This window comes from Sapajus apella, unplaced genomic scaffold (genome assembly GCF_009761245.1).
Source record: "Sapajus apella isolate SASKATOON/1434 unplaced genomic scaffold, GSC_monkey_1.0 scaffold41, whole genome shotgun sequence".
NCBI lineage: Eukaryota > Metazoa > Chordata > Mammalia > Primates > Cebidae > Sapajus > Sapajus apella.
The window spans coordinates 6,272,972-6,296,033 of NW_022436981.1; the positions used below are offsets into that span (position 1 = coordinate 6,272,972).

Sequence of the window (23,062 nt, forward strand, 5' to 3'; positions counted from 1 at the left end):
ATAAAATTTAATTATAAAACTTGGAAGATACCCTCATTTGAACTTTGCCTAGCTCCTTGTTACTAGTTTTAAATAAACATATATAAATCAATAATACATACACTTCAATTCCAATAAGATGTATCAAACTAATATATATTCATAGAAAAAAAATTCTCACCTAGACTCAAAAGGGTATACGTTCTTTTGCCAGTCTGTGATGATACATACCACATTTTTTTTAAATCAGAGTCTTACTCTGTTGCCCAGGCTGGAGTGCAGTGGTATAAACATGACTTACTGAAGCCTGGAACTCCTGGTCTCAAGCAATCTTCCCAGCTTAGCTTCCTGAGTAACTGGGACTACAGGGGCATGCCACCACACTTAGCTGCTGTTTTAAATTTTTTGTAGAGACAGCGTGTTGCCTTGGCTGGTCTCACTATCATGTACTCAAGTGATCCCCGCACCTCAGCTTCCCGAAGTGCTAGGATTACAGGCATGAGCCACCATGCCCAAGCCTTATTGTATTTTTTGACTATAAATTGCCATCCAGTTTTATTTTTTCCAATAGCCTCTCACCTCTTTCACTGAAGTAAATATAATCTAATATTAGTTAAACATTCTCTGAATCATGGATGACAGAGCATAAAGCAACTCTCTTTTATTGTGGGAAGCATAGACTCCCTGCACAAGTTGTAACAAAGCCAATGTCTACTTTTTAAAGTAATGTTGATGCTAATATAGGAATAAAGCTATCTTTATATATGCTTTAAAGTTGTGGGGAAGGACAAAATCATCATGCCATTTGAATACTACTGCACTTTATTGGATTTGTATTATAATATTCATTATTAAGTGTGAAAAGTGAGACATGGGGGGCATCAGTGGCTGTGACCAAGATCACATATCCAATAATAAGTAGAACTGGAATCTAACTTAAAGATTCTCATCCTTAGTATAAGATTTTCTCTATTACATCATGCCATTATACTATGTTAAATTAATTTATTAAAACATAAATAAATATAATAATTTTATATACTGCTTGGTGTATAGACTGATGTACAGACTGATGAAAATATATACAATCATATTTCTTATTTTGGAAATCTAAATTTTCTCTAAGATATAAAACTTAGATTAAGTTTTTTTCAATACAGTACACTTTATCAAGGGATAATTTACTTAAAATGCATCCCAATTTAGTGTGTATTTTGATGAGTTTTGATGAATGTGTACAGACAGGTAATTACCACCATTATCAAGACATGGAATATTTTTATGACCCAAAAATGTTCCTTGTGATTCTTCACAGTCAATCCTGTTTCAACCACATTAGCTCCAGTCACCAATCTGCTTTCTGCCTGTAAAGATTGGAATTGTCTTCCCTGAGTTTCATACGAATGACTCAAAAGTACCTATTCTTCTGTCCTTACTTCTTTTTCAGTATAACATTTTTTTTTTTTTTCAGTATGATGTTTTTGAGATCATGTATGTTGTGGGCTCGTATCAATGGTTCATTCCTTTGTATTGCTTCTTAGCATTCAATTGTATGTTATACTAACATGTTTATTCATTCACATGTTAATGGCTGTTTTGACTGTTCCCAGATTTTGGCCATGGGGAACGAAAAAGCTGTAAACATTTGTGCACAAGTGTCTGTATGGGTGTATGTTTTCTTTTCTCTTGGGCAAATATCTAAAAATGAAATGGCTAGGTCATATGGTAAATGTCTGTTCAAATTTATATAAAACTGATAAAATGTATTTTTCAAAGGTTGTCATTTTATATTCTCACAGGCAATGTATGTTAGTAACCAGTTGTCAATATTGGTATTGTTAGTCTTGCATTTTAGCCATTCTCTTAGGTTTTAGTGGTATTTGATTATAGTTCTAGTTTATATTTCCCTGATAACTAATGACACTGGCAATTTTTCCAGGTGGTAATTGGTCATTTGATATCTTTTAAAATCAAATACATATTTACATCTTTTTTTCTAATTTAAAATTGATTCATTTTTCTTGTTACTATTGAATTTTAAGAGTTCTTTAGATAGTCTAGATGTATTTCTGTGTTAAATATATTCATTTCCAATATTTTCTTCTAGTCTATGTCTTGCCTTATTTCATTATGGGTGTGTTTTAAAGAACAGTAGTTTTTTATTTTTATGTATTCTAAATGTTAATATTTTTGTTATTCATACTCTTTTTGGCATTCTATATAAAATATTTTTGCTTACCAACTGAAAATCTTAAAGATATTGTTTTTTAGAAGTTTAATATTTGTATCCCTTAATTTTAGGTCTATAATCTATTTTGAGTTGTTTGGTATGCAGCGTGAATTAAGAACCAAGTTTTATTTTTGTTTCATAAAAATATGCTATTGTTCCAGACATAGTATTTCAATAGTATAATTCTCTCATTATATTGACTTGGAAACATTGTGAAAGATAAATTATTACTTATCTATCTAGCTAGCTAGCTAGACTTTTGATTCTATTTTAATGATTTATGTGTCTGTCTTCATACCAACATCAAATTGGCCTGATTATGTCTGTATTTGTATTATATCCTGAAATTAGGGAGTGTTAAGTCCTCTAACATTTTCTTTAAAAATTAAAATTACTTATCCATTTTTTAATCTCTTATACTACCATATATTTTGAAATAAGCTTGTCAAGTTCAACAAGTAATCCTGTTGATTGAGGTTGCATAGAGATTTCTCTCAGCAATATTCTTTCAGTTTGCTTTGCACATATTTAAAAAAAAATTATCACTAGTCATTCCATGTTTTTTATACTATTAAGGCTGATATTTTTTACAATTCAATTTCTGTTCATTGCTAGTATATGGGGATACAATTGATTTTTGTGTGGAGACCTGATATCGTTTCATTTGCTAGTCTACTCACAAACGCTAGAACTTTTTCTCAATTCCTCAATGTATATGCACATATACATTTCTGCATATGTCATATGTGAATGAGGATAGTTTTAATGCTTCCTTTCTAATGTTCATATGTTTTATGTTTTGACTTATTGAATAAATTTATATTAAGAGTCGGCTGGGTGCGGCTCACACCTATAATCCCAGCACTTTGGGAGACCGAGGTTGGTGGATCACAAGGTCAGGGTCAAGACCATCCTGGCCAACATGGTGAAATGTCGTCTCTACTAAAATACAAGAAAAAAAAAAGTGGGAATCCTTTCTTTGTTACTAATATTAAAGGAAGAACATATATTTTTCACCATTAAGGCTTTCCTGCATCTTTTGTGATAACCATAGCTTTTTAAAAAGTATATTAATGTAGTAAATTATATAGGCTGATACTCAAACCAATCTTGCATTTCCGCTATGATACTAACTTGACTTTATTACGTCACATTGAGGCAGGAGGATAGGGCCTGGAGGCAGGAAACGTAAGACTGATCCATGCTGACTTCCTAGAACTAAATCAAATGAAAGCACTTCAGCAATGATAGGAATGTGAATGGCTTTGCAACTTCACTTCATCCTCTACGTTCATGCCATTTACACTTTGTAACCTCACATTCCATACTCTCCATTTACCTAGATCACACATACCAAGTAGCATCTTCTCTATTTATAATAGGGTGCATTCCAAGTAAATGACTCTGTGACTTCACCTCGTTCTCTTCATTTACATAGAATATATGCCAAGTAGCCAATGGGAAACTTCTAGAATATTGAAATCCAAGAAAATTCTGTAAATGGGGCTCTTGAGCCCATATACTCAGGCTGCTCCCACACTGTGGAGTATACTTTCATTCTCAATAAATACCTGCTTTTGCTTTCCTTGCTTTGTTTGTGCATTTTGTTCAATTCCTTGTTTGAGACCCCAAGAGCCTGGACACCTTCTACCAGTAATAAATTTGCTAATATTTTGCTAAGAAGTTTGTATCTATCTTTATGAAGATATTATTTCCCAGTTTTATTTTCTTGAAGTTTCTTTTTTAACTTTTGTTATCAGGGTAATGTTGACCTCTGTTTTCTGAAAAAAAAAATGTGTAAGAATAGCATTTCTTTGTTAAACAATTTATAGAATGTAACTATGAATGTATGTGGGATTGTGTTCTCTGAGGTAAAGTTTACAAACAACAAATTTAATTGTTTATGTATTTATAGGGCTAGCTACATTCAGAGACTTTTTTAAGTTTTGAGTTTGTGTTTGAAATATGCACTTACACTGAATATAGATTTTAGGTTGCAATAATATTTTATATACCCTCTAAGACATTATTCCACTAACTTTTTTGTGGTATATTTTCCATAGGCAATATACATACTTTTTTTTGCTTCGTTAAAGTTTTATTGTTTCAATACAAAACATTCCACAAAGTGAAAAGTGTTCTATAATACCCAAGCTCTATGTTGAACTACCAGTTAAACAAGGAAAACATTTCTATATCATTCTGTTTTACAACCAGTATAAACCCAGAATAATCAAGATCTGATTGTTTTTCACATGTCTGCTACGTCAGTAAACTATCAAACAGTTATCTGGTCATTTTAACATACTTCTTGCTTTGAACTTAATATACATTTATATTTGGTACAATCTCTATATCCTCTACTATCTTTAGGATATCTAAATATCTTAAATGTCTCGGGTATCTCAAGAGCCAAAAGGTCCTCACAGAAGCTTTCACCCAAGTAATCATAAGAGTATGGAAGGATTGGGGTGAGAAAAATATGGAAGTGCAGCAACCACATAAATTTGGGAATTACCCTTATGGTCTGTAAATTAGCAGTAGTCTGTCAAATGAGAGTCAAAAATGTTTTACTTACTATCCCAAGTTGCAAATGTTAAAATGTGACAGTACCATAATTATGATAAAAAAAAAATCTTAGAAGTTGAATTAATTCTTCTAATCCAACAACTCAAGTCTGTTTCCTTTGAGAACATTATACTACGGGCTCAGTCTCCAAAGCAATAAACTAAAACTTGTTTCCAAGACTAGGAGGTAAATTAGGCTTATAAAATAATACAGCCAAAGAAAGCCAAGTGGCCTAATTGTTTCCAGTGTGCTTAGCATGCTTGTTATTTTCCATATGTCACTCATGAGTTTTATTCTACAACTAAACTCTGTTTCTGAATAAGCCACCACAAAAAAGTGTTTCATTTACTGTCAGACACTTCACTAGATAGAGCTACCACTTATATCCATCATTTTTATAATTCAACTTAATTTCTAAATTAAAGAGTTGTCCCCATGACTTTAGCTAAGCAAAATGAAAGCCAAAGCTGTAAAATCTATGTAAAGCACCACAAGAACTTCTTGACTACCTCCACTTACCAATTTCCTTAATTACTTCCCCTTTTCCATTTGATTAATTACTTGTTTTAAATAACTACCACTCACTCCCTAGTTATGAGTGTTAATAACACTGATGCCTTTCTCAGATCCGCAGAGATCCTTGAAGGCAAGATCTATTGCCTACACCAAACCAATTCTGACAGCATTGCTTATGCAACTGTAGTGACTTACTGACAATCAGCCGCCTTCTGCTTCAACAACTCTTAGCATTTGATTTTTCTTACTGCCAGCTTTATCTACTGTGAATAAATCAGCACTCCAGGACCATAATGAGCATAATCCTCAACCATCTTTGCTGTTTCACAGGCATTTGTTGCTTTAAATCTAATGTGGAATGCGGATAGATTCACTTTTTAGAAGTCATAAGCCTTTAGGAAGTTGGCAATAACTTCATTGCCTATCTGTTTTCTCCTTTGCAATCAAGCTGTTCCTTTAAAAGTCAGACACTACAGAGTTGCCAAAACTTGAAACAGTAAGAGCAAGCACCTTTGCAGCTTCATGTTTGCTTTTGGCCAAGCTTTTTATTTAGTGTTCTATAGTTGTTTAACACATACTTAAAGTGTCTTATTGCGGGAGGGGAAAAGGGAGGTTCTTGTGGATTCCCAAGGAAATGTCAGAAAGGCAAAATGACCAGCATTATCCATTGGCTTTTTTGGGTTTACTGGGTGAATAGCACTTTCCTTACATAGGCATCTGATCTCAGGGTTTTCATGGTGAAACAGTGAGATTTCAGTTGGAAGACACCCTGAAATGTTTTGAGTAGCATATCCCAACCACCCTCCAATAACTAGCTTGTTTGTATCTTTCCATTTTAGATGGCTAGATGTTTTGTGGAAGACCTTAGAATTGCTTGCCTCATTTACTGGGAAAAATCAGATAGGAAGTGCCCTTTGGGGACACTTTTACTTGGAAAGTTACAACACTAGTGCAAGTCTTAACACATTTAACATTTGCTTATTGAAAAGCAATGTCATAAAGTCAAATAAAATTAAAAATGTTTTACTTTTTTCCTCACAAAAACATAAAAATTACAGAGGGGAACTTAGGGAATTTAAAAAAGGTAACACAGTTTTTCCATTTAGTAGTTCTTGGGTAGTTACTACAGAATAGTTTCCACTTTTTATTTGTTTCTTTGAACTGTAATTTTGGTCCAAACTTTTGTTTGCTTCTAGTATCTGCTTCTACCTCCCTCTTTACCAGATCAGCTTCCTCCATGACCACCACCTCTCCTTGCTCTGCTGTAGGAATCACATGGAGGAGGGCTTTCCATAGAAGGGGGCAGCCCTCTTTCTTGTCTGCCAATGCGGTCATGACTACTTGAGGAGAGATCATTTCGGCTGCTTGAGTAACTGTCTCGACTTCCACCATTTAGGTCACGTAAACTGCTGTAATCATGATAGCGACTGATTCCATGATAAGATGGCAGGGCTCTTATGTAGGTGGAGCACTGCGTGAGTTACTTTAACTCTCATACGAATCTCTGTAGGAACTTCCACTTGGATGATCTGAATAGTTATGATCATGACCATATCCATCTCTATCGCTGTAGACTCTGGATGGATAGTCATCACGTGAACTGAAATGACCATAATCCGAGTAAGTAAGTATAATCTTGTGGTAGTAGTGTATAATCTCTTGTATCAAGAAAACTTGGGTAAGCTGTCTTTAGTAGAATATCCATCATCTCTTGGGGACAAATAAATACCTTTATGAGATGGCAGTGGTTACCTTCGAGGTGGACCTCCATAACTATCTCTTCCACATGATACAGGAGCTCTTCCTCCCATTCCACTGCTGCTGCGAACTGGTCCTAAAGGTGCAGATCTCTTAGGAGAAGGAACCCCACTTCTTGGTGGTGACCCTTTACTGGGAGCGGTCCCCTGGAAGAACTCATGTTAAAATTAATGGAATATCCACCATCAACCATGCGTCCTCCTTGAGAGGGTGGTCCCCTGGTTCCTCCACTTCCTCCTCCTCCACCTCTAATATCTCTTAGAAGGCCTCTACTTCTTGGAGGTGGAGGCAGTTCATGTCTACCACTTTCGAATGATGGTTTGGTGACTTGTTCCACCTTGATGGTTTTTCCATCTGGTGACTTTCCATTCATGTCTCTGGCTGCATCTTTAGTGTCTGCTGGGCTTTCAAAGTTGACAAAAGCAAATCCTCTTGATTTGTTGGTTTCATGGTCTTTCATCAAGAGTACTTTCACTATTTGTCCATATTTGCCAAATACTGTGCCAAGAGCTTTCTCGTTTGTTTCTGTATTAAGGCCACCAATGAAGAGCTTTCCTGGGCATCTGCTTCAACCATTTTTTTTTGTGTGTCAGTGAGTTGGAGGAGTGATAATGGGTTAAAGCTCCAATGAGCTCATGGACAGGGGCTTCCTACCAGCTCAGTACCAGTGGTGGCTTCCGGCTCCGAGGACCAAACCACGAAGCCACTAGCACTACTGTGCAACCAATAAACACACATTTCAATTCTGGTTTTTTTTTTTTTTTTTTTTTTTTTTTGACTGAGTCTCATTCTGTAGCAGGGATGGAGTGTAGTGGCGCAATCTTGGCTCACTGCAACTCTTTCTTTGAGAATTGTTCATTCACGTCCTTAGCCCACTTTTTGAAGGGATTTGTTTTTCTTGCTAATTTGTTTGAGGTCCTTGTAGAGTCTGTATATTAGTTTTTTGTCAGATGTATAGATTGTGAAGATTTCCTACCACTCTGTAGGTTGTCCATTTACTCTGCTGATTGTTTCTTTTGCTGTGAAGAAACTTTTTAGTGTAATGAAGTCCCACCTATTTATCATTGCTTTTGTTATATTTGCTTTGGGGTTCTTGGTCATGGAGTCTTTGCCTAAGCCAATATCTAGAAGGGTTTCTTCAATGTTATCTTCTAGAATTTTTATGATTTCAGGTTTTAGATGTAAGTCCTTGATCCACCTCAAATTGATTTTTATATAAGGTGAGCGAAAAGGATTCATTTTTACTTTTCTACATGTAGCTTGCCAATTATCCCAGCACCATTTGTTGAATAGGGTGTCCTATAAAGGAAAACCCATCAGATTAACAGCAGATTTCTCAGGAGAAAACCTACAGACTAGAAGGGATTGGTGCCCTATCTTCAGCCTCTTTAAACAAAACAAATATCAGTCAAGAATTTTGTATCCAGTGATACTAAGTATCATAAATGGAGGATACAGTTTTTTGTATGAAAGATAGTCTTTGTCAGACAAACAAATGTTGAGGGACTGTGCCACTACCAAGCCAGCACTACAAGAACTGCTAAAAGGACCTCTAAGTCTTGGAACAAATCCTCAAAATACATCAAAACAGGACATTTGAAAACATAAATCTTACAGGGCCTATAATACAACAACACACACGCACAAACAATAACAACAACAACAACAACAAAAACCCAAAACAACCAAGGGTATGCAAGCAACAAATAACAGGATGAATAGAATAGTACCTCACATCTCAATACTAAATGAATATAAATGGCCTAAATGCTTCACTTAAAAGATACAGAATGACAGAATGGATAAGAATTCACCAACCAAGTACCTGCTGCCTTCAAGAGAGACTCCCCTAACACATAACTACTCACATAAACTTAAGGCAAAGGGGTGGAAAAAGATATTTTATGAAAATGGACAACAAAAACTAGCAGGAGTAGCTATTATTATATCAGACAAAACAAACTTTAAAGCAATAGTAGTTAAAAAAGACAAAGAGGGACGTTATATAACAATAAAAGGTCTTGTCCAATAGGAAAGTATCACAATCTTAAATATATACGCATCTAACACTGGAGCTCCTAAATTTATAAATCAATTACTACTACACCTAAGAAATGACATAGCTGTCTTTTCCAGATCTCTGCCTCTACAACTTCCAGCTGCCTCTACTTTTCCTTTTCTCCATTAATATTCTTCACTTCCATGAGTTCGCTTAGGGGCTTTGGGTGTACCTCTCTGTTCACGTGTTTTTAAAATTTTGTGTAGGAAGCAAACCAGAGCTGTTACAAGATTAGTCTCACCTGCTTCACTTCTGTGAAAAATCAGCCTTGAGAGATGCCTTTTAAAAGTCAATGTCTGAAAGACATTTTTTTCTTATTTTTTATTTTTGTTTTGTTTTGTTTCCCCAGCAGGGTGGTAAATCTAATCCTTTTTATACCATCTTAGTGAGAACGTGAAATTTCATATTGCTTTTAAATCCCAGCCTAAAGCCATGTTAAGTACTATGATTTATGGATTTTTAAAAAACCTTCTGGACAAGTATATCTATGCCAATGAGTTTACTTAATTGTTAACCCCTTTTCTGGAAAAAAACATTGTTATAAACAATAGAGTGGGAGGGACCAGAAAATGATTTAAGCAACCTAGCTGTATGTAATTCAAAGGTGACCTTGAAATACAAAAAAAAAAAAAATTAAAAATCTTCAATGTAATGCATTTTAGAATTACTTAAGAAAACTTTATATATATATATATATATATATATATATATATATATATATATTTTAGAACATTTTCAAAGAGTAGCCTGTAGTACAGTCAAGAGCAGTTTAAAAGGATCCTTGCTCTCTCTATTTCTAAATGTTCACAGGCCCAAAAGAAGGAAAACAGGAAATCTAACTTGGAAAGAAAAATTGTCAACTTACAAAACCTCCAAATGTGGCTGTATATTTCGAAGAGATTTAGAAGATTATAAACTGACTAAAAATGATAATTAATATATGGCTCTCCAGATGAAATAAAATTTTTGAATTGTGCAAGAAGGAAAGAAAGATATAGAAAAAGTTAATCTTGAGGCTTAATATAAATACTAAATCCTTTAGGTAACTGAACTTTATTTGCCTTGATTAACAGAAAACACTCAGTCTTGAACATTTTTAACAATCCTTAGTCTCTTTCAGTCTCTTTCCTATAAACTATTAATTTGTGAACATTATCAGAGGAAATTTCTTTATTCTCTGTGATAGAAATCATGTAACTTTTTTGGGTAACCTACTTTGGACACTGAAGTTTCAGAAGAAACAAACTATGAAAGAATTATTTTTAGAAGATCTCTAAATATTAAACAAATTAGCAGATTATAACCAATCTAGATATCCCATAGTCCTTACAGTATGTATGAGTTATGAGTCTAGAATTATTTTCAAATTATTCCAATGAGCAGAATATAATTGGAGAACAGAGTAATTGGAGAAAACCCATAAGAATATTTATTTATTCTAGAATATCATAAAATTTTGTTTTTATATATAAATTAGGACATATCATAGGTATGTAAGATCAACAACATGGCACACATAAAAGTTCAGAAGTATTCTTCCTAAAATATCATAAATGTTTTGTAAATGTCTATAAAAGCATTAGGCTATGCTCTAGAGGTATAAACTCAGCAACATGACATAGTCATTGCCTATCACAGCCTACCACTTGGATCAGTAGTCAGGGATTATCCTCCTTGCCTCAGAATAATTTTAGTCTTGGGTAAATTAATCAAGGTTATCTTCCAATAATCTAGCCATCTCACCTATAGTGTAATATGTATTTGTTAGAGTAGGTGGATAGTTAGACATGAGCAAGAAGGGTAGCCCCTAAAAATGTAAGCACTATGAAATCTCACACTCCAGAGACCATCCAAAATATGCATGCTAGATATGAGTAGAGAGGAAGGAAAATACCTATGCAAGAAAGAACTCTCCAAAATGCCCCTTAAAATGCCCAGTAATCACTCATTCCGTGATTGAACTGTGAAACTATAGTTAGCTATATGCTGATAAGGAGGGGAAAAAGGCAAAGGGGAAATTGCTAAGAGATACAAAGGCACAATAACTACATATTTAACTGCTGTTTATACACCTTCCTGGGGTGGTAGTAATGAACCGCACTACCATTAGGAAAGATTTGTATAGATCACTGGGCCTGCACTTGTGTATCAACTGACAGTAAGGGAGAATCCTACAAACCTGCGGTGGGAACTTGGTGGGGGAAAAGGCAGGGACTTAAGGCAGAAGTGGGAAATCAGACACAGACAAAAGCAGAGATTTGAGACAGAGGTGCAAACTTAAAGAAAGTGTATGACATGATAAAAAACAACAACATAGAACTTTCAGGGTCGCTGGCCCATTCTCCTCCAAGCAGCCCACTCTGCCACTTTAAATAATCTGTGATACCACTTAACCATTGCTGCTACTGCTGTTGCTCCCAGCCTAGTAAGCTCACTCCTCTCTTGGAGTGTGTTTTCCTCAAAAACTCTCTGCTCTCTTTGTTAAATTGTCTCTTGGCCAAATTCTTTCTCCCAAGAACACTAGGAACTGAGGACACCATGCTTCCTGGTAACTTATTGAAAATATTAAGTTTCTCTTTTGTTGTTTTACAATATCCTTGCTGGTGAAGAAAATCTGAGGGTTATAATTCTGTAATTTGAGAAGTACCCATGCCAAAAATAAATATTTTGGATAATCCAGTACCAAATTTTTATTTCATATATTTTTAAATTTTATATTTCAATATTAATGATTAAAGTTTTTATGCAAGAATCTCTCCTTGAACAGAATGACAAAAATCTATGAAGAATATCAAGAATTCTGTCACAGGTGCACAAAATTTGCTTTCCAATTCTGTGAAGAACAGATGGGAATTGTCAGGTTGCAAGGTCTATAGGACATAATCTAAGAAAGCCACCATGGCTGTTGGATGACATCAGATAATCTCAAATAGACATTTGGTAAAATATTCTATGAGATTATCATCACAATATTGATAAATTGGCCATCATTTCAAACATCGAAGCAGAAATGTTCTTAGGAGGTATTTTATGCTATTGATCCTCTGTATGGGCTTTTAGCATATGCTAAAGGAAAAACCTGAAAGAATTAAACTGTTGTCAATAAATTAATCATATTCCAGAAAAAAGCTCAAGAGTATTTGTAAAATGAACAAAAAAATTGCCAAGAGCCCAACAAAGTTGAATTTTCAATTCTACATCTAATGTAAAATCCCAAGGCATAAAAAAGAAGCAGAAAAAGGTGACCTATAATAAGGAAAAAAATCAACCTTTTCTGTAAATTTTTATTTCCATCTGGATTATATTCCTTCTACCTGTGGGAATTCCTCTAACATTTCTTGCAGTTCATATCTGCTTATTGCCTTTAAATTTTGTTAGGCAGGACCACAGCAGAACCTGGCCTATGGCTAATTTTGCTCCACAATTGAGGCACAAATTTTTTATATACTCTACCCGATACTCTGTGAATTATTAGGATTTCCACTCTTGTTAGTGGAAATGAGCATTTATTTTTCCGGTCCTGTGTAAGTGCAAAAGATGCTACCTCTGTCTTTTCATACATTTCTTTCTTTGGTCTCAAGTTGTTTTCCCATGTTCATGGGCTAATTAGTATTCAGCTGATGACTTAAGAACTCTTCCAGATCTCCAGAATTCTCTTTCTGGGCAACTCTCTCCTTTCTGGTGCTCTACATTGCAAACTCTGTCAACTGTGTCTTCCCTTCTTTCCCTACTATGTCTCTTCAAGCCATAGGATCTATCTGGTTTTCCTCTTTCTGTGCCACCTGGAAACATCTTCACAAAGTATACTGGGACAATCAGAGAGCTTACAATGTTTATTTACTATCTCTGTTATTGCTCTCTGTCATGGTCTGATATCCAATGTCTTCAGAACCTTTGTTTCATTTATTTTGTGCATTTCAAAAATGTTTTGGGCAGGAAGATATATCTAATCCTACTTATTCTATCTTGTTCAGGAGAAGTCTTAAAAGTAGGCTCTTTGATTTGCATACATTTTAATATGTTTAATCTTTGTCAATGAATAAGGAGACATTCTTTTTTTTTTTTTCTTTTTCTTTTTGAGTCGGAATTTCGCTCTTGTTGCCCAGGCTGGAGTGCAGTGGCACAATCTTGGCTCACTGCAACCTTCACCTTCTGGTTTCAAGCGATTCACAAGGAGACATTCTTAGTGAAACATAAACTTCACATTAGTATTCTTTCTATCTCTGATACTCATTTACTAACACAAATCCCACTGGCTGTGAGCCAATTAGACAGCAGATGGTTCAGTTTAAATCAATTAAACTGAATGATTTGTACTATAATAACTGGGACTATCAAAGTGCATGTCCAAAAAACACTCTTCTTTTAACAATAATCCTTATGCTTTTGACAGTCCTTGAGGAAGTGCAGCTGAGGTTCACCTTCAATATTTATCAACATTATTAATCTTATAATTTTTATTTATAAATGAAGTGGCTAGATGAGTAAAAAATATTGTTATTCAGTATTAATCTTAACAAATGTTTATTACCAGTATTTTATGATTTTTATTTAATTTTGTTTTTTGATCAATTATATAATTATGGGATACAAAGTGATGTTATCATGTATATACAGAGTGTGGAGTGATTAAATCAAGCTAATTAACATATCCATCAACTTAAATACTTAACATTTATTCTTCCTGTCTTCTGGCAGCTTCATATCCTTTGACCATTTCCCCAACTCCTTGTCTCTGATAACCACCATTAAATTTTCGCTTCTATGAGTTTGATTGTTTTAGATTCTACATGTAATTGAGAACTTGTGATATTTGCTTTTCTGTGCCTGGCTTATTTTACTTAGCATATTGTCCTCCAGGTTCACCTATTTTTGAAAGGACAAGATTTTCTTCTTTTTAAAGGCTGGCTGGAATTACATTATGTAGATATGCCACATTTTCTCTATCCATTCATTTGTTAAAGGAAGCTTAGGTTGATACCATAACTTGCGCATTGTGACTAGTGCTACGATAAACATGAGAGTGCAACTATCTCCTCAATATGTTGTTTTCATTTCCTTTGGATATATACCCAGCAGTGGGATTGCTGGATCATATGGTAGATCTACGTTTTAGTCTCTTGAGGAGCCTCCACGTTGTTTTACTTAGTGGTTGTGTTAATTTATATTCCCACCAACAGTGAACAGGGTTTCCTTGTCTCTATATCCTTGCCAACATTTGTGGTTATATTTTGTCTTTTTGAAAATAGCTGTTTTAACATACACTGGGGCCTGCTGAGGGGTGGGGGGGCAAGGGGAGGAAACCTAGGTGATGGGTCAATAGGTGCAGCAAACCACCACACATTCTACACGTGCATCCCAGATCTCAAAGTAAAATAACAAAATGTTTAAAAAGAGAAAGAAAATAGCTGTTCTAACGGGCAAGGTGGTATCTATGGTTTTAATTTGCATTTCCGTGATGAGACATATTTTCATTTGACTGTTGGTCATTCGTATATCTTCTTTAGAGATATGTCTATTCAGGTTCTTTGCCCAGGTCTTTTTTTCTTTTTCTGCTGTTGAGAATTTTGAGTTTCTTGCTTATTTAGGATATTACCATTTTATTAGACCTATTGGTTACAAATATTTTCTCTGATTCTGTAGATTGCAGTTTCGCTGTGTTGTTATCCTCATGCAGAAAAATGGAACTGGACCCTTGTCACACACCTGTGAAAGGAAAATAAATCTTGGGGCCCCATCACTAAGCTAAAGGGAAAAGCCAAGCTGAGGGCAAACCTGTTTCCTATTCTATTTAAAGTCACCCCTCTGCTCTCAGCGATAAAGGCACATCTGATTGACTCCTTTGGAGAGGCTAATCAGAAACTCAAAAGAACGCAACCACCCATTTGTCACTTTTCTTCCCATGACCTGGAAGCCCCCTCCCTACTTCAAGTTGCCCTGCCTTTGATTCGAGTTGACCCACCTTTTCAGACTGAACCAGTGTTCGTCTTTTATATGTCGATTGATGTCTCATGTCTGTCTAAAATGTATAAAACCAAGCTGTGCTCTGATCACCTTGGGCACATGTTGTCAGTACCTTCTGAGGCTGTGTCACGGGTAAGTGTCCTCAATCTTTGCAAAATAAATTTTCTAAATCAACTGAGACCTGTCTCAGATATTTGGGGTTCACACGCCATGTACAAATAACTCCAAATGAATTAAATACTCAAATCTAAGACCTGACATTGTAAAAATACTGGAAGAAAACAAAGGGGAGAAGTTTCACAGCATTGGCCTCGGCAATGATTTGTTGTGTAGGACCCCAAAGCATAGGTGACAAACGTAAATAGACAAATGGGGCTGCATTTATGCTAAAAAGCTTGGACATGGCGAAAGAAGCCATTCCTAGCATTTTCAAAGTGTTGGGAAAAAAATACATTATTTTCTACAAGCAAACCTTGCTGTATGAATTAATTATAATTTCATTTTTTATTATGTTTATTCTTGAAAATGTACCAAAAAACAATGACTTAGACATTGCTTAAATGTATGAGCAGTAAAAAAAAATATGAAGAACTCATGAAACAGCAGATTTTTATACGCTGTTTCCTCTGTAAGATAGCAAACCCCTAAAGGTTAAGATGTATGCTTTAATTCCTCATCTTCCCTCCACAGTACCTACCAAGATACTCTTTATGTATATATATATATACAGTATCTAATACTATTATTATCTTTCAGTTGATTAAGTTAAATTAATCCACTTTAATAGGTATACTGGGTTCAAATGAAAAATACGTGGACAACTAGGCACTAAATTAATGTTTAAGACATATTTAATTTTCTGTAAAGTGAATTTATAGAATAAAGACAATGTTAGCATTATAGCATTGTTGTAGGTATCACCTGAGTTATGTTTAAAACTTTCAGAAGAGCATCTGGAGTAAAATAAGTACTTAATAAATTATAGCTACTATTTTGATTATTAATTCAATTATTAATAGAATAATTACTAAAGAATACTTAAAATTGTTATTCATCTCATGCAAAATGGCACAATTTTCAGATGTTAGTATAATTTTTTCAGCATAGTAAATTTCCGAAAAAAAGTTTGAATCTTTTTTCCTGTTTCATTAATATAAACTAATTATAAAATTGAATATATATGAGTTTTTCAGAAGAAATAGTGACCATCATATAAAATGTCATATTTAAGAGATTAGTAAAATGCCAATGTCCTACTGTTAGAAGTAATCTGATAACTCAGTGTTAAAATAATTAATACAATATGAATAAAACAATAAAGTTTGTATTGATGCAGAACATATTGAAAGTCAAAAATAAAAACACTACCTAATGAGGATAAAATCAGATGTAATCTTCTTTTAGAAATTAAACATATATTCATTTTGAGGCTATAAAGGTAAAAGACAGCAAGTCTTGTCTTCAGGGAGTTTCCAGAAGCAGGTGGTTTCAACATAATATTAAGTAAGTGCTACGATAGCATAAGCTCTGAAACAAAATGCCAAGTCTGTCCTAGAGTTTAAAGAAAACTTGAAAGAGAAGACATCTGGGCTGATTTGAAAGGAAGAAGAGGAGTTAGGTTAACAAAGAAATGCAGTAAAAAGCATGGATAGAGGAATAGAGCTTTAATCAATATGTTGTTTCCACAGCAGAAATTATGTGGCAAGGAGCAGTAAGGGGTGAACCTGGTAAGGCAGACAGACTCCAGGGCACCTGGGGTCTCATGCACGTTCAAAAGAGCTGAGCTTTATTTTATGGCAATAACGAACCACTTCTATTTGTTTCTGAATTTTTTTTCCCCCAGGACTTTGTGAAAAATATCTTGGCATGGGAAATATGAAAGAGATATAAAAGATAAAAGACAGACATTACTTCAAAATGCAACCTTTGTATCATAGAAATATAGATTGTAAAACTAGAACAGATATTTGAGATCACTTAATTCTACTATTTCAATTTACAACTGAGAAAATTGGTTCAGAGGCAATCAGTGGCTTATTAAAGACAGAGTTGTATTACAGCTAAGTTCTGAATATATATAAGCACATACACATGTGCCCTGCATACACTTACTTGCACACATTCAACTAAAAAGCCATTATAAAGAGAGAGTGGTACCTTAAAATGTGTCTAAGACAGACTCAAAATTTATCTATTTACTTTTATTCTTACTTTTAATTTTTTTTTTTTTTTTTTTTTTTTACTGGTGGGGAAAGGCTGTGTTACCCCAGCTACTGCTGCAGAGGTATGCTTTTATTTTAAATTTTTAAAAATATAATTTCACCTTTTATTTTAGATTCATAGGGTACATGTGCAGGTTTGCTACATAAGTATATTGTATGAGGCTGAGGTTTAGGGTATGGTTGATCCTGTCAGCCTGGTAGTGAGTGTAATACTCAATAATTAGTTTTTCAACCCTTGCCCCCATCTTACCCTGCTCCCTCTAGTATTCCCCAGTGTCTACTTTTTCCATCTTTGTGTCCATGTGTACCCACTGTTTACTTCCCACTTATAAGTGAGAACATGTGGTATTTTATTTTCTGTTTCTGCATTAATTTGCTTAATATAATGGCCTCCAGCTGCATCCATGCCACTGCAGAGTGTGATTTCATTCTTTTTTATGGCTGTGTAGTATTTCATGCTTTATATGTACCACATTTTCTTTATTCATTCTACCATTGATGGGCACCTATTCTGATTCCATGTCTTTGCTATTATGAATAGTGCTGCAATGTACATACAAATGAAAACAATAACAAAGTGTGTGCCAATGTTCTAATCAATATTTTCAGTTATAATCAACTATGTTTTTCAGAAAGTTCAGTTGATAGAGAACAAACAAAATGCTGGGTAAGAGATCTTAAAAATGATCTTATAAAACCTGAAACTTTTTTTGGCCTGATAGTAAGAAATTAGCAGGCTAAATTTTAAAAGAAACCCGAAATTCAGAGATATAAGCAGAACAATTTAAATCAATTATGCTTAAATATTAAATTATGAAAATGAGTTACATGTGTGGAAAATAGAGATAGCGTAAGTTCTGCTTGAGTTTACCAAACTCTCTTTATTTCAGCATTGAACTTGGACTCTGAGTCATGACTTCATGTTGAAAAAGAGTGAGTAAGAGAGGTAAATCCATATTCCTCTCAACACTTCCAGATAATTTCAGGGAGAGTTTATTTGACTCTGAGCAGAAGGGGGGCAAAAAGAAAGACAGGAATTTTCCCTAAGAAGATTTATTCATTAGCTCATGGTATTTGGATTTGTAGCCCTGGGATTCACATCACTGGAATTTAGGTTTACTTTTTTAAGTTGACATATACTAATTGTACATATTTATGGAGCACATAGTAATGTTTCAATGCGTATATAGTAACCAGATCAAGGTAATTAGCACATTCATTGTCTTAAACATTTATCATTTCTTTGTGTTGAAAATATTCAATATCTTCTTCCTCTATTTGAAGCTTTAATATATTATTATTTGCTGTTCCTACACTGGTGATTGGGATTAAGTACCATTGAGACAAACAAAAATAAATTGTCTCTAAAAGGAAGGCACTTTATTCTAGGTTTCAGGGAATCATCACATTGATTTTTATGGGCAATGACAAAGACATGCTGGTATATAATCAAACATACAAGGAAACAAGATATTATGAGTTAAAACCAGTGAAAACAGCCTATAGTAGAAATAGATCTGTGAAATTTTCAAATTTTGGAGTGACTAGACTCACAAATTACTTTCCTTACTTCATTTAAGTAAAGAAAGAGCACATTAAATGTATCTGCAGGGTAAAAAAATATCTATCCACTTGTGGAAAACAGTAGTCCTAAAAAAATGAAGTAGAGATTCTAGAAACGAATATACAATACATAAAAATGAAAACATAAATGGGTTTAAGATTGCATTAAACAGAAATGAAAATAAAATAAATAGAATTAGAAGACAGTCTGGAGATTTTTATAACTGCCAAATAAGGAGAAGTTTACTCTATATGTGGCACATTTTAGTTTGTTTCACTCATACAGAGATATGTGTCTTTTTTTTCTCATATTCCTTACTTTGCATGTGATGAAGAGGTACAGAGTAACTAGAGGTCTAATTCTTGTGTCTCATTGATTAACACTTCCAGCAAGAGCACTCCTAAATCCTTTTCTAAGAGAGCAGTTATTATGTTTTATCTGGGGCATTGCATCCCTTCTCTTTACACAGGGGACAAGAGGCATAGTTGGCCTGCACTCTGCCCTCTGTACTATTTTTTTTAAAAAGTGCATTCTAGATGCACTTAAAAAAAAAACTTTTTTTTTCATTTTATATTTCTTCTATTTTTTGACTACAACCTGAGATTTTCTTTGAGACAACCTAGGGAAAAAACTGTTCTGAATCTTGTCTTCTCTCTTCTGTTTTGAGCTGTGGTTTCTTCTACTCTGTTAATGTCACGAGGTGACCAGATTTGTGTGCTAGAAATTCCAATGGAAGTCTGGTCACCTCATGACATATTTTCTTTCTTTTAAGGACTGCAATTAAATATATACATATATATATATATAAATATATATATATATACACACATATATATATATAAATATATATATATACACACATATATATATATACACACACATATATATACGTGTATATATATATACACACGTATATATATAATATATTGTATTTCATCCAAGTATTAGAAAAGAAAGGAGAAAGTTGGGGGTATTTATCCACCACATTGATCTGGAAGCATCCTATTCTGAACCAGGCTTTGTTGAGAACTGTTTTTTTTCATTCTATTCATTAACATTATTTGAGGGAATATTTAACAAATAATGTTAAATAATGTTAACAAGTAATGTTAAATATGTACACATTTCTTTAAAAAGCTCAAACACAGATAAATTAAATCAAAGCCTCTGAGGTTGGGGACTGAACATCCACATTTTATAAAAGCTCCCCGGGTGATTTAATGTATAGCCAAGTTTGACAGATTCTTCCGTACCTCTTCCTTTGATAAATTATAAAATTCTCTAAAGCAGGAACTTAAGATTACTTATTTACCCAGCTAGTGATTTGTGTATAGATATGTAAAGGTATATTAAATATTAAATTGAATTAATAGTGGTCAGAAAAGTTCAGAGTGAGGAAATCGAGCATAATTGTTCATTTTTATTTTATGTTGTTGAAATTTTTTTTTAAAAATTGAAAAATTCCAGACAATATATTCACCTTACTTTTCTGTATAAGTAAGCAAAATTAAAAACTTGTGATACTTGGGATATGAGCAAAGTAGTGCATTTTTATGGTTTATTAATCACACAAGTACATGCATACGTACACAGACTGCAGTCATACCCTTGTGCCTTCTCTACTTGTTTTTATAGTTGAATTAATTTAGTATTTTCATTTGAGATGTGAATTGTTCAATTATCAGGGTGGCAGTTTCCATGATCATGTAGTTCTCAGGATTATGTCTGATGAATTCCCAGAGATTTTTTCCTTTCTTATTTGGCTTCATATGCTAATAAATCGGTTTAGTTCATCTGGGACAATGTGGCACATTCTAATGAATAAACTGACTACTTAGCACAGAATCGAATCCTGGGAACTATGAATCACCAAGCTATAAATACACAGGGAGCTCCCAGAAAGTTGCTGATAAACTACAGAATGGAGCTTTTTCTGTAAGATGCTGCTGTAAGCTTTTTCTGTAACTAATCTAACTGGCTCTAGATGGTGAGTCAATACCTAGGTTTAGAGCTTTATCTATTTTTTAATCTAAGAAAAGCAATCTGGGAAATGTTATGTTGAATAAAATTAATGCTAAATGCAAGATTATTCATGGGCTTTATACTCCAATGTTGTATGCCACTCCAAGGAGATTTTTGATCATTGAGATCAGAGAATTTTCCTCGAATTATGCTAGATTTGATCCAGAATCCTATTCAACTGGCCTGCATCCACATCTTCCCTTTGATGGATAAGCCCTGCAGATAGAACAACTCCCTGAAGTCTGCTGCTCAAAGAGAGATGGACTATCTCCTTAATCAATTTTTTTTCAGTCTGGCTGTGGTAACAATTGATTATTATAAAGAGTGTATCATATTTTCATGGTGCTGTTCAACAGCAAAAGTGTGAATCAGGAAATTATATTCTTACACTGAGCCCCTTTTAAATTTGTTTTATTATGGTAAAATACACACAACATAAAATTTACCATCTTAATGCTTTTAAGTGTGCAGTTCAATGTGCTAACTATATTCATATTATTGTGCAACCACAATATCTCCAGAAATTCTTTGTCTGCAAAACCAAAACTGCCATTTCCCTCTGTCCTATGCTCCTGCAACCACTAGTCTATTTTCCATGCCTGTGAATTTTGCTACTCTGCATAGCTCTTAAAATTGGAATTTGTCCTTTTGTGACTGCCTTATTTAACATAATGTCTTCAAGATTCATTTATGTTGTAGCATATGTGAGAAATTCCCTTTTTTCTTAAGGCAGAAGAATATTTCATAGTATATATATATATAACCTTTGTAAAAATAAATTTTATTTTTCATATTTAAGATACATATTATAAAATATTTATATATTACACAATGGCTACCACATTTAATTTATCCATTCATCCATCAGTGGACACTGGGGTTGGTTCTACCTTTTGGCTGTGGTGAATAATACTGCTATAAATGTGAGTTGGAACTCCTTTTTATCAAACTATTTTAATCTTTCTAAACCACAACTTTTCTCTTTTACAGATAAGCAAATTGACTGAATTCCTTCATCTGGGGTGACTATAAAGATTCAGGTGCTCCATTCAAAACTTGCCAAATCAGAAGGTTTTGGGGAGGGACTCCTGGGCATAGCATACTTAAGAAAAATAATAGCTGGGTCAGATTATTTCGATAATTAGGAGATTTGAGAACCTGGCACTATTTTGTAGACTCATAATTGAGATTACTTAAAACTACATCTTAATCACCCACTTCTACCTCTCTGAAAAAAAGATCAGCTAAGGCCTTTTCTGAAAAAGAAATCTATAAAAGAAGAATCATCTATACAGACCATCATGTAAAAACATGCAATCTCTCCATTTATTTCTGTGTACTTTATTCTTTTATTACTATTATTATTTTTTTGAGACAGAGTTTCACTCTTGTTGCCCAGGCTAGAGTGCAGTGGCACCATTTCAGCTCACTGCAACCTCCACCTCCCAGGTTCAAGCAATACTCCTGCCTTAGCCTCCTTAGTAGCTGGCATTACAGGCATGTGCCACCATGTCTGGCCTATTTTGTATTTTTAGTAGAGACCAGTTTCTCCATGTTGGTCAATCTGGTCTCAATTTCTCTACCTCAGGTGATCTGCCTGCCTCAGCCTCCCAAAGTGCTGGGATTATAGGTGTGAGCCACTGTGCCTGACCTGTGTGCACTTTATTCTTAAGTGGAATACATTTATTAACAGTTACTTCCAGATTAAAGAACAACGTAAAGAACACTTTAAGTCTTAGTAGCATGACCAGCAAACTAATTGTAACTTGAAATTTGTACTAGCATTTATTGTAGTAATGCTCAAGGCTAATCAGGAACTTCTACAAGTAATTCTCAGAGATTTCTTTAATGGTGTACCTTTAAAATCACTATTAGAGGTAAACATGTTAATGGATAAAGCATTAAGAAAATATGAACAACAAAATTACTGAATCAAGATATTTACACCTTAGAAATATTTGTACATATTAAACTCGCATTTTCACGAATAATTCTATATAGTTTATTCATATGGAAAGTTATTTGTCTGTTTTACCTTAACAAGTATATCCCGATTTTAAATTAAAAACTTTATATTGCATAATTTTTAAAATAGAGAGCTCTTTGTATTGGTGACAATTTAGAGAGTGATATATTCAGAATCTTCAAAATGTGACTAAATTTATTATTATACTTTCTTC

General features: G+C 34.0%; 1 pseudogene across 1 annotated transcript; it reads right to left on the reverse strand.

Moving 5' to 3' along the window:
- Positions 1-4,416: 4,416 nt before the first annotated feature.
- LOC116565804 lies at positions 4,417-17,693 on the reverse strand (annotated as a pseudogene). Its single transcript, XR_004275594.1, has one exon. The product of XR_004275594.1 is annotated as an RNA-binding motif protein, X chromosome-like (transcript).
- Between the last annotated feature and the right edge of the window lie 5,369 nt (positions 17,694-23,062).